Genomic DNA, 11752 nt, shown 5'->3' with positions numbered 1-11752 from the left:
AAAAAAAAATCTTTAAAAAAATGAGTTTTTTCACTCATCTTCTTAAGTAAGAATGAGCATTGACTCCTACCTTATGGTTATACAGAAATAAAGACTTAAAGGAAAGCAGACAAGAAGTGCTGGAAAATTAGGTATTTGGATGCAAAGAACTATACTGTTTCTCTACTATCCTAAGGTCCTGTCCCTTTGAAGGCACCTACCTCAAAGGGCCATGGTAAGGATAATAAGATATATCATTTGTTGAGCACTTACTATAGGCCAGACATTATTCTAAATGTTTTTCTGTATTACCTCATTTCATCCTCATAACTCAGTGACACAGATGGCATTAGTATTACTCCCATTTCACAAATGAGGAAACTGAGGCTTTAGGGGGAAAAGTAATTGACTCAAGGTTACAGAACTAAGTGGTCAAACTGGGATTCAAATGCTGGTCTCCTGACTTCAGAGGTGGTACTCTTAATGCCTCTATCATAATGAATGAATGGGTTATTGAATGTTTTGAAAAGTATAAAATATATAAATGCAAATGGCTGGTTCTCCCCACTCAGAGCTTCTCACCGCACTTAAGTGAATTTAGGCAGGTGCATTTTTCCCTTCCTGAAATTCAGCCAGTCTTGTAAATTATATAAATTAGTTTTGGTGAGTTTTGGCATATTGACAGGAACTATCAGATGTAAATTTTCTGAGCTATTTGTCTAAAGCCATGTCTTGGTGGAGGTGGTACAAAGTTTCCATCAAGGTCTATAGCTCACTTTTATTCCTTTACCTTAGGCCCAGTGACAAAAGGCTGTTTTATACAATCTTCTGGAAAGATGGCACAGCCCTGTGCTGAGCAAGATGTCTACAAGGAAGTTTGCTTTGGGAACTGACTTCCCTATATCCTGACTGCTGCTGTTTTCAACCACTCATGGGCCCTCAAGGCCTTTGGAGCCTGAAGACCACTTGGGTTACATGATAAACATTCCTCTAATCCCAAGCTTTAAGAGTGTTGCTTTGTTCTACTATTTCATGGTGACTTCATCTTTCCCACTCAAATGAAAGTAACACAAGGGCAGAGTATGTTTCTTTCACCCATTTGAATCTCCCTCTGGGCCTACCACTATGTAGGGCCCATTGAAGATCCTCCATCTAAACTGGTAATACCACTGGAACTCTGGGATTGAGGAAGAGGCACTGGATTTGTCCTGACAACATGTCACTGCCCACATACCACTTTCAGTTTCTTAACTGAGCTTCACAAGTAGCTGCTCTGGGCCTGACACTGTGATGGACACTGGGAATCTTAAATAAGTAAGATGATGTGGTCTCTGCTATCAAAGAACTTCTCAATCTGACGGAGGGTATTAGGACTAGTGGGTGGGATCCCAGAGTATAGGATCTTCCCCATGATGTGCCAGAACCCATATCAAATAGTAGCTTGGTATAGTATTTTGCACTTAACGTTCACTCCAGAGAGTCTTCAGCAAGAGAAATCATGGGCTAGGCAAGTTGCTACAAGGTGCTCTCATGTTTCTAAATCCCTGGTAGGGAACTGAGGTGGCACATGGCTTTTGCACCAGGCTCCTGGTCTAGTGGTTCATTCTCGGGTTTTGTGCTTCTTTCTATCCCCATACAGGGAAATCCACAGTCTGTCTTAGAGTTCAAGGAATGTTTCTTTAGCTTGTCTTTACCCACTTGTACTGAGAAATTTCTGTTAACTTGTTAGTAACAGCTGTTGAAATTCTAGTGGGGTCTGTGGATGTGTACTCACACTCACAATAGAATTTATTTTGTCATCCTGCTAACTCATTAACCCTTTCTTTCTCGTTCTTGAGTACCATGTTCCTGGGTTAACAGGTAAAAGTAGACCTGGCTAGATTAGAGATGCCTGTTTAGAGCAGTACTGCCCTTTGCATGTGTCTGATTCACACGCAATTCCAGATCATAAACATAAAATTGGAGACACATACTTTTGCATAGGAAACCACTAAGAGTGCATACGGAAACATATTCTTCATCTTCCCCACCATTTGGAAAAGAGATGAGGTAGCAAGTTAAGCCATAGACTTCCAGAAAAACAAAACGAAACAACAATAACAAAAAACAAACATCAAAATCCCAATCTCTTTTGGATAGAACTGGCTAACGTTCTGCCTATTAGAGATGATTTCTGTTAAAGGAAACTGGTGAAAGGATACAAACTTGCTCTGTGCAATTGAACTTTCTCTTTTTAATACTAGACATAAATTCCATTCCTTTCTGCTCTGGAAAGATCTAGTCCCATTAGTACCCTGGCTGAGACCAACACTCTTCCTTTGGCCACAGATTGCAGGAAAACCTTTAAGCAGAGTTGAGGAGATACTAGTGGCAAGTAGGAAAAAATGTGACAACTGTGATTATGAACTATTACTTGGAATCGGGTGTGCTACAGTGTGTGTACATCAGTGAAAAGGTGTATGAATGTGGCAAAATCAGTATGGGGCAGGTAGAAGAGTTTGGAAAAGTATATCTGGGTGTGTACATGAGAGTGCGGGTACACTATAAGCATGTGTAAGTCAATGGGAATAGATGTGGGTCAATGGGATCATCTCAGTGAGGGAGTGTTGGTTTCTGTTAATCTCAGTATGTGTCAGTGTCAATGTGTCCATGTGAGAGTCCAGGTAAGAGTTCATGGCAGTTCAGAATGTGTCAAGTGAGAGTCAGTGGTTTATGCATCAGTGACTGTCTGGGCATGTGGGTCAGTGTGAGCAAGTGTATCAGTGTAAGGGAGGATGTGGCAGGGTGAAATTGAGTATGAATGAGGATCAGTCTATGTGGCCATACGTGGAATTAGTCACTGCCTCTGTGTGAGTGCATGCATGTATTTTTGTGAATTGACTGTGATACTGAGAATTGTGTGGGTCAGTGTGGGGTGTGACAGTGTAAGTGCAGCCAGTGACTATGCATGTCACTATATGTAGACTGGTGTGAACGTATGCGGCAAAGTTAGTGAGGGTGTATCAGTATGAGAGTGAGAATGTATAAGAATGTGAGTGTGTGGCAAGTGTGATCGTGCCAGTGTGAATATGTGCAATATACAAATGGGGGTTGCTGCATGAGAGGGTGTACATGGGAATGGATATGAGTGTCAGGGAGTAGGAGTGTGTGTCCATGGGGATGTGCAGGAGTTATGATTTTGATTGTATGGTTGTGGATGCGAAAATATATGAAAATGTGAGAATGTAATTACGTAAGCTTAGGTGTGCAGTAAGTGTGACTATGTGTTAATATAAATTTGTGTGAGTACTGAATGTGAGTGAGCAAATATATGTGTCAGTGTGTGTCAATGTGACTACCTGTGTGTGACTGTGTATGTGTCTGCGAGGAGGGTGACATGTGTCCGTAAAAATGGCTGCATTTATGAAAATGAATGTATTTGATCATGAGTTTGGTGAACAGCGCAAATATGTCTCAGTGTGAAGGTGAATGTATATGAGTGCTAGTGTGTTATCAAAATAAGTGTGTTTCCATGTGTAAGTGTAATTATATGTGAATGTGATAGAGTATGGAGAGTGTGTCAGTGCTGAGTATACAAAAGCATGTAATTCTGAGTGCAAGAATGCAAGAAAGTATAAAAGTTTAAATGGGTGTGACTGTGTTTATGGTATGAGCATGTACAAATGTGAGCATATGAGCATGCATGCATATGTGTGTGTACCTGTGATGAGTTAGAAGTTGTGCAAATGTGTGAATATGAGGAGGAAATAGTAACAGTATAAATGTGTTGTCATAAATGAAATTAAGTGTGTGTATGACTGAGAAACAAGCAGAGGAAAGTCAATATGTGTTTGTGTGTATGGTGTGTGTAATTGTGTAGGAATTTGAGGGTTACAGATGATTCTATCATCTGTGTGGATGTGAGTGTGAAAGTGTGACTGTGAGTGTGTGAGACTATAAGAAAGCATAAAGGTATAAGTGGGTAAGAATGTGAGAGTGCAGTGTATGGCAAGTGTTAGTTTGTGTCAGTATGAAAATGTGAATATATAAATGTATGTGTCAGTGTGTGTCAGTATCATTGCGCCAGTATGTAATGGGTTTCTAAATATGATTGCGTGAGAGGGTGAGGGGGTAAGAGTGATTATAACTATGAATGTGTCTAGTACGAAAAATGAGTGTGAATCAAAGAAGTAAACATTATTGCATGAATGTACAAGAGCATATGAATGTGCTTGTGAGAGTGTGTGTATGAGCACTGAGGGGTACCAAAATAATTCAGGATGCTGAGAAACTCTCCAGGAAGTGTCTTTCCTCCCAAAGTCACATGTCTCCAGTTATAGGCAAGTTACTTAGCCCCTCTCAACCTCTATCTCCTCATGAGTAAAACAGTGATAATACCTAGCTTGAGCTAGTAACATTTTTATAATCAGAAACAAATACATTAACTATTAGAAAAACATACCTACTTTGCAGAGTTACTGTAGGATTAAATGGTCTCATGCAAGTAAAATGCCTAGTATAGTGTTAGCAATGGTAGATACTCAATAAATACAAGTTATTGTAGCTGTCATAGAACACCCAGGAGTGACCCAGGGGCTTGCTTCTTATTTTAGCCAGTTCTAGTTACCTTCTGTCACTCAAGATCTATAGAGGATCCCCTACCAGAGCATCTCCAGAAAGTTGAATGCATCAGTATCAGCAAGGCTGTAATTTCATACCTTCAATTTCACGGCCAAAACTCTTGAGCTTCCCCTTCATGAGAAAGCATCACTTAAACACCTGCCACTGAGCTGCAGTTTTCTTTTGTCCAATAAGCCCAGGACAGGCTCCATGTGAAAGTGAATTGCACTGCATATTACTTCTTTGGTTTTGTTTAGTTTGTTTTTCTTCTTGGGTGTTTTTAAGAATTTTGGTTGTTTTTGACTTGGGCAATATGAGAGCTGTCTAACTAACTGACAGAGAAACAGACAGAAGACAGGACAGAGAGATGGAGGGACAGTCAGATACAAACAGGTGGTTGGACTACAGTGTATAGCAACAGAAGGCCAGATGGAGAAGCTGACAGAAGAAGCTAGAATATTTGCCTGAGAAGGATAATGGATCATCAGGGAGATGATGAGAGAGGCAGGCTGAGAAACCTGCAAGTAGAGAGGAAGAGAGAAAGGCCCCAATTGAAAAGCTGCTGGGGAAGTACTAGGCACTCGTGAGAGAGACTAGAGACCTGCGAGATCTAGTCCCTACCCTGAAGAGCTTACCGTCTAGTTTACCTGCCAAGATGAATACTGCAGAAAGCACGCAAGAATTTTTTTCAGGCAGCACAGAAGCAAGAGCTACACAACACACTACAGACTCAAGTGTTGTTTGAGAGCTGGGGGAGTAAGTGATCCCTGGTTGGGTGGGAAGGCAGAGGGAAAGTTCTCGAAGGTTTAAGTTAAGCTGGGATGGATCAGGTTGGGGTTACACTTTGAATAAGCAGGTAAAATTAAGGTTATGGGGCACTAGAAATGATAGGAACTGATTGGTGAATTCATGGCATGTGGCTGAAATGCCACTTCGACAGCAGGAAAGCAGGAGGAAAGGAAATGGCTATTTGATGAGAAGCAGGTCTGTGTCACATTGAAGCTCTTATATGGAGCTTGACATTAGCAAAGGACGTGGCAGTGACTGTTAGGTTGCTTCTCCTACTCCCCCTCAGCTGTCATTCCCATATTATAGATGGGGGAACCAAGAGACCCTGTACTGGGGTCAATCCCCCATAAAGAAAGGGCCATGCCCTGAGGTCTGCCTAATGAGGCTCAGGCAGGACCTTTACTATTGGGAGCTCTGGAGGAAAGGTGACATTTACCTGAATTTGGAGATCCCTAATTCCCTGCCCTGGAATTCAATACTCACCTCACACCACCACTGCTGCAGGACCTCAGCTCAGGTGGGTGCTGCCCATGAGAAGGGGTAGGGCTGCCTTCAATTCCGATGGACTCAGTGCTGGGCACAACAGCTGCCACAAGATGCAAGGGCTCAGCTGCTCTTTCTTGGGGGAAACCTGCCAAGAGAAGTATTGTGGGGGAACGGGAACCTCTTTGCCCACCTGCAACTACTCCTTCACCCAACCCCCCAAATAGTACACACACACTACAGTGAATTTCAGGAGATCCCTTCAAAAGGCAGAGAATCAGAGAAATGTAAAACAGCATTTTTATGTAGGAGTCCAGCAAGGGCACTGAACTGGGAGATTCAAGTACAGAAATACTATCACTTCATTCTGCATCCATGTGCTATAAGTGGAAAAGACCTGTCCTAGTCACCTGGGACAACTGTTGGGAGGACTAAATCAAATATGACAGGAATTAAATATTTGCATATTTACCAGAGGTGGTATAGTTTCGTGTAGAATAGAAAAATGAAAGATGATGGCAAATGCAGGTGGGCTCTGAGGATAACTGTGCTTCCTGAAGACCTGGCACTGCTGTTCAGTTTACTTCATCCCTCAACTCTCAGTGGCCCTCTCCATTTCCATTTGCCTTCTCAACAACGTCCTTCAGCAGGGTAGGAAATACTCTGAAGTCCCTCTATCATCTCACAGCTGCTGAGGGCCTCAGCCTCTGATCCAACTGGAACTTCCCTCCACCTTTCCCCAATCTCCACCACAGGAATGTTTTTCACAGTCTTCCCCAGATTTCTTAGGCGAGTATATACTGTGTGTGTGTGTGTGTGTGTGTGTGTGACAATTTACCCTGTCTTCCCCATAGAGCTTTTTCCATGTCCAGCCATGAAGGAGATGAGGTCTCTTTAACCCCTCTCATTCCTGTCTTTCCCACAATCACTTACGCCTCTCAAAGGGGAGACCAAATTTCCCTTGACAAGACCCCAAGCTCTGCAGTCATTCCTACCCTGACCCCCTTCCCTCCACGGTGTTCGTCCTCAAAGAAAAGCAGCACCTATATGTAACTTGCAATAAAGCTTGATCCAGGCTAGCACAAGTGCTTTTGGAGAACACCAGAAGACACAGGGTCCTAATCCAAAGTCAGGGATGGATGGATTGATATCCAAAGGTGGAGATAGCGAAATTGAAACCTCAGAGAGCCAAGAAAAGCCCCAAGATTCCCAATTCTCCCTTCTTGAATAAAAACAAACAAACACACAAACAAAAAAAACAACAAGCCATACCCCTGATCTGTCACTCACTCCTTGCAAGACTCTAGAGTAGATCTGTACTCTGTACCCTAGTGGCCCTGGTGTTCCCTGTGTACTTCCTACATGCACACTCCAAGCTGCCTTTCCAAACCCCACCCGCGGTCCGGCTGACTGATGTGCCCTCAGGCTACCCCATTGCATGAGCTCATCCTAAAAGGGGATGGGGTGGGTGTAGAGGAGTGAGGGCTGCCACAGCTCTAGAGAGGGACAAGGCTCAAAGAGGGCTCAAGAAGAATGGCTGCAAAAAGTCCCTTGCTCATCCCCAGGGCTGAGGGCTGGTCTCAGGGTGACAGCATACGCCCATGGTGGTGGGGAATAACAGTAGAAGATCTGGGATGGGTGGGTGGGGGGGGGAGAAATGCACCAACTGAGTGCCTCCATGTTTCTATGCAAGATCCAGAGCTTTCCTTCGGCTTATCTCCATCTCCCCTCAATCGCTTATTAACTCCATGCAGCCTGCCTCAAAACCACCAGTTGCACAGCTGGAGTCAGGGCAGATGCCACTGGCAGGACACAGTGCTCCACCTGCTTGCCACACTCCTGTTGGCCTGGGGTGTGTCCTGTGAATGAGCACATGCAGGGTCGAGTATATCTGTGTTGCTCCCTGTACCACGTTGTACTGTGTGCCTTGTATGCCTGGACGACGTTGTATGTGTGCCATATCGTATCTATACTATGTTGTGTGTATATCAAGTCTGTATCATATGTGCAGAGTCATGTTTATATCATGTTGTGTGTATCGTGTCAGTACCATATTGTGTATGTGCTGTAGGTCTGTACTCGGTTGTATGTTTATTGCATCTGTTCCATGCTGTGTATGTGTGCCATGTGGCTAATCCATATATCTATGTCTGTCATGTTGTGTGACTATACTGCCTTGTGTGTGCACTTGTGGCCCAGCCTTCTCCTGGAGTATGGGGTGGGGATTAGCCCACCCAGCTTGTGCTGATTAGCACCCCAGCTTTGCTGCATTCCAGCCTCCTGCCAGCATCTCCGTATGGAGACTAGGGCCGCCACCTTGTTGGGGGTGGGTGAAGGAAGCTGCAGATAACCACTCTCTCTACCAGAGCCCTCTCATGGAAGGTACCTGGCCCAGCACTGAAGATATCTAAGAAAGGAGTTTTGGAGCCTTTTTCAGGCCCAAAGGAAGAAACTGGGCCCTGGGGGGCATGACTCCCTCTCTCAATTCCCAGCCCCATATGTATATGAGAAGGACCCAAGAAAGCCACAACTGCCTGAGTCTTTCCTCCAGGCCGCTTGGAAGGACTGGAGCCATTCTCCACAGTGAGCAATTGCTGCACAAGGGTTTAGCTCTGGCGCGAGAGCTGGGCAATGAGGTGCATGGGGAGTTCTGCCAAAGGTGTCTCCGTTGCGGTCACTAGAGGGCGCTATTGTGCTGACTGTTAGGGGTAGGTCTCTTGAGGATAGCAGAATTCCAAAAAGTCCACCTGGCTCAGAGACAGATAGGGGCAGGAGATAGATGTGAAAAGACCCTTACCCAAAGCCCAGCCCCCTTCCTTCACCCTTACTCCAAACCCATCTGTTTTGAGACTCATTTAGGGAGTCAGGGCCAGTAGTGAATCTCTGCCCCTCCCCTCCCCCTCCAACCATATAAGATCTGTATAAGATCCCCATAGAGCTTTTCAGGGGCTTGGTTATAGTGTCCTTAGCAGATTATCCACTCGGGCTTCTCTTTTCCCTACTGTTCCTCATTTACATGAAATAAAAATAAAGTCATACTGCTGAAAGATGAAATGTGTGTATAGGGCTTATAGATTTGTTTTGTACTATTTTCCCCAAAATTGGAGAGCATACCAAAGAAGTGTAATTTAGAAGGGGTCCATTTGGGGAAGAGTGCTGTCCTTTAGTGAACCTGTCTTTATTACCAAAAACCAAATGGACCCACATCTTAACATTTCATGACCATCTTAGAAACTACCTCCTCCAACCCCATTGTTTGAAAGACAAGGAAACTGAGGCCCAGAGAAGGTTAGCAACACTCAGACCAGAACGCCTGACTTCTGATTCCCAGCGTTCATTCTACACCAGATTCTAGTCCTCTAGTTCCTAAAAAACTTCCTTCTCCAAATCTAGCCCCCTCCCACCTCAGAGCAAAACCCTGGCCTCCACCTCCACTGTGTGGCCTTCAAGAACATCCTATTTTATCTCAGTCATCAGTCTCCCAGCCCTCTCTGTGGCCAAGCCTTTGGAATGGTTTACATTCCCCACCAGTAAATTGTTCATCTCTTTCTAGTCTTCAAGGTTCACCTCTCCCATTTTGCTTCCCACCTGCCTACCTAGCTGCAGCTATGCCTTTTTGCCCCTCATCACATCCCCTGAGTGCAGCACAGATTGCCTTAACCTGCAGATAATTGACCGAATATGCAAATCAGACACGGATCCATTGCATTGATTAACATTTCCAATTAAACTCCGGATTAGGCTTAGTGACTCGAGTAATCACCACATGTGGAAATGCAAATACCTTCTAAAGTCGCAGATCATGATAGGAAGCCACAGATTTCTGAGGGGAAATGAAAATAGACTGCCAGACCTGGGGTTCACTTGGTTCTTTGGTACACCTGTACCAGATTTTACATCTGGCTGTTACTGGATTCAAGACTCTGGTTTCAAACCTGAAATGGAAGACTCCAGTCCTGTGCTCCACTGCGTGCCCTTTCCTGCCCCCTGCTGGACAAGCCACATAGTGCGGAGTTGGCAAGTGTGTCCACCTCAGGCCCTGCAGATGAAACCGCCTAGCCTCTGGCAGGTGAAGAGGTTGGGGGAAAACAGGACAGCTGAAACTTAAGCTGCAATTACTTTCTAGGGTAGTTGTTTCCGTTGTCCCTCAGCCCGTACAGGGTCCCATGGGCCCCTGCCTGGCAAAGAGGGCTTTAAAAAAATTCTTTTTTGAGCACACGCAGATACTCCATGCCTCAAGGGCCTCAGACCTGGCCCTGGCCCACCCCATCTAAAAGCAATCAACCTACCTGTCTAGGACAGATTTGAAGCTCCCCCAACACCCTTTGGGGCCCTGGACCCTCACTCCCTTCTCCTTACCCAGGAGGAAAGAGCTGGTTGTTGAGGCTGCCATTCAGGGAATTTCTTCTCCTTTTCTTGACCAAAAGCTACTGGCTCTCAAAGGTCGGTTACAACGGTGGGAATGCTATTGACTCCCTAAAAATCGAGAATTAATCCCCTTAAGTCTGGGCTGAGCCACAGGTGCCAAAACCACCAAATTCCCCATCTTACCAGAAAAATCAGGGCCTTGGGTTCCTGGTAAGACAATGTTTTTTCTTCTATCACTTTGTTCCTACCTACCCCATCTGATCTTGCCTACTCTGATTTTTAGATCTGATTTTTAAAATTTTTCTTTAATTTTATTTTGCTGTGGCTACTCTCTTCAACCTTATATTGGGTTGTCGGAAAAGGCATGATGTGTTTTGTCTATGTTTTTCAAAGGTCATTTATCTATAGAAAGAACAAAGATCAATCAATGATATATTGCCTGTTTTGTTCAATAACCTTTTGCCATCTTTCAGTGAGCTTCATAATTCCTCGTTCATAGAAAGACCTGTCTTTATTTGCAAAAAACTGAACAAGGTGCTGATTTACAGCCTCATCTAAATTGAACATTATACCACTCAAGGAGTTTTGAAGAGAGTGAAAGAAGTGGAATTCTGATGGCCCAAGGTCAGGCGAGTAAGGTGGGTTTGGCAACACATCCCATCCAAGCTCCAATAGTTTTTGATGGTTGATCAAACTTGTGTGTGTTTTCGTGTTGTTGCAATGGAACACAACTCCTTTACAATTAACAAGCTCTGGACATTTCTGGATGATGGATTTGTTCAAACTGTCCAGTTGCCTACAGTGCACATTCGAATTGATTGTTTGGTTCCTTGGTAGGAGCTCAAAAAACACGACACCTTTAAAATCCCACCACACTGAGAGCATAACCTTCCTCTGATGAATGTCTGCTTTCAATGTCGTTTGAGGCGAATCATCACGTCGGGACCAAGACCGTTTGCACACCACATTGTTGTAAACAATCCACTTCTCATCGTCAGTTATCAGTCGCTTCAAAAAAGGATCGTTTTCCTCATGCTTAGTGAGCATATTGCAGATGTTTATACGCGCCATCAAGTGAACTTCTTCGAGTTTATGTGGAACCCAAATATCAAGCTTGCTTATGTATCCCAGCTTCTTCATGCGGTCGTGAACCCTTGAATGATGGATGTTCAATGTTTCTGCAATCTCTCATGTCGTGTAATGTGGATTTGATTAGATCAATGCCTTTATTTTGTCATCATCATCCTCGGTGGGCCTCCCTGACTGATGAGCGTCATTGAGATCAAAATCACCAGCACGGAATTTTGTGAAACATCATTGGCAGTGACGTTCTTGTAGAGCATTGTCACTGTAAACTTTATTCAACTTTCCACAAGCTTGATGCGCATTCTTCCCTTTATGGAAGTAAAAGAGTAAAATATGGCAAAAATGCATAGTTTGGTCTTCCATCTTCAACTTGTTGTAAAATCTCCAAAACTCAACCAAATCACTCAATTTTTTTGAGTGAAGCTAGAACTGTCAGCTGTCAAATGAT

General features: G+C 44.0%; 1 protein-coding gene across 9 annotated transcripts in view; it reads right to left on the bottom strand.

Annotated features, from left to right (window-relative positions):
• PAK3 (p21 (RAC1) activated kinase 3) overlaps positions 1-11752 on the bottom strand; it is a 362804-nt gene that overhangs the window by 159079 nt on the left and 191973 nt on the right. For 3 of the 9 annotated variants that reach the window (XM_019660228.1, XM_019660236.1, XM_019660237.1), the window contains exons 2-3: positions 10210-10326; positions 5851-5998 (exon numbers count right to left, since the gene is read on the bottom strand). The exons of 3 other annotated variants lie outside the window; for them this stretch is intronic. The gene's annotated coding sequence lies outside the window, so the exon portion shown is untranslated. The remainder of the gene's footprint in view (positions 1-5850; positions 5999-10209; positions 10327-11752) is intronic. 3 more of the 9 variants (XM_019660229.1, XM_019660232.1, XM_019660230.1) reach the window with 1 other exon arrangement.

This window comes from Hipposideros armiger, unplaced genomic scaffold, assembly GCF_001890085.2.
Source record: "Hipposideros armiger isolate ML-2016 unplaced genomic scaffold, ASM189008v1 scaffold_314, whole genome shotgun sequence".
Classification (NCBI taxonomy): Eukaryota; Metazoa; Chordata; class Mammalia; order Chiroptera; family Hipposideridae; genus Hipposideros; species Hipposideros armiger.
Note: the sequence above shows the minus strand (reverse complement) of the source record. Positions and strands in the feature narration are given on the sequence as shown.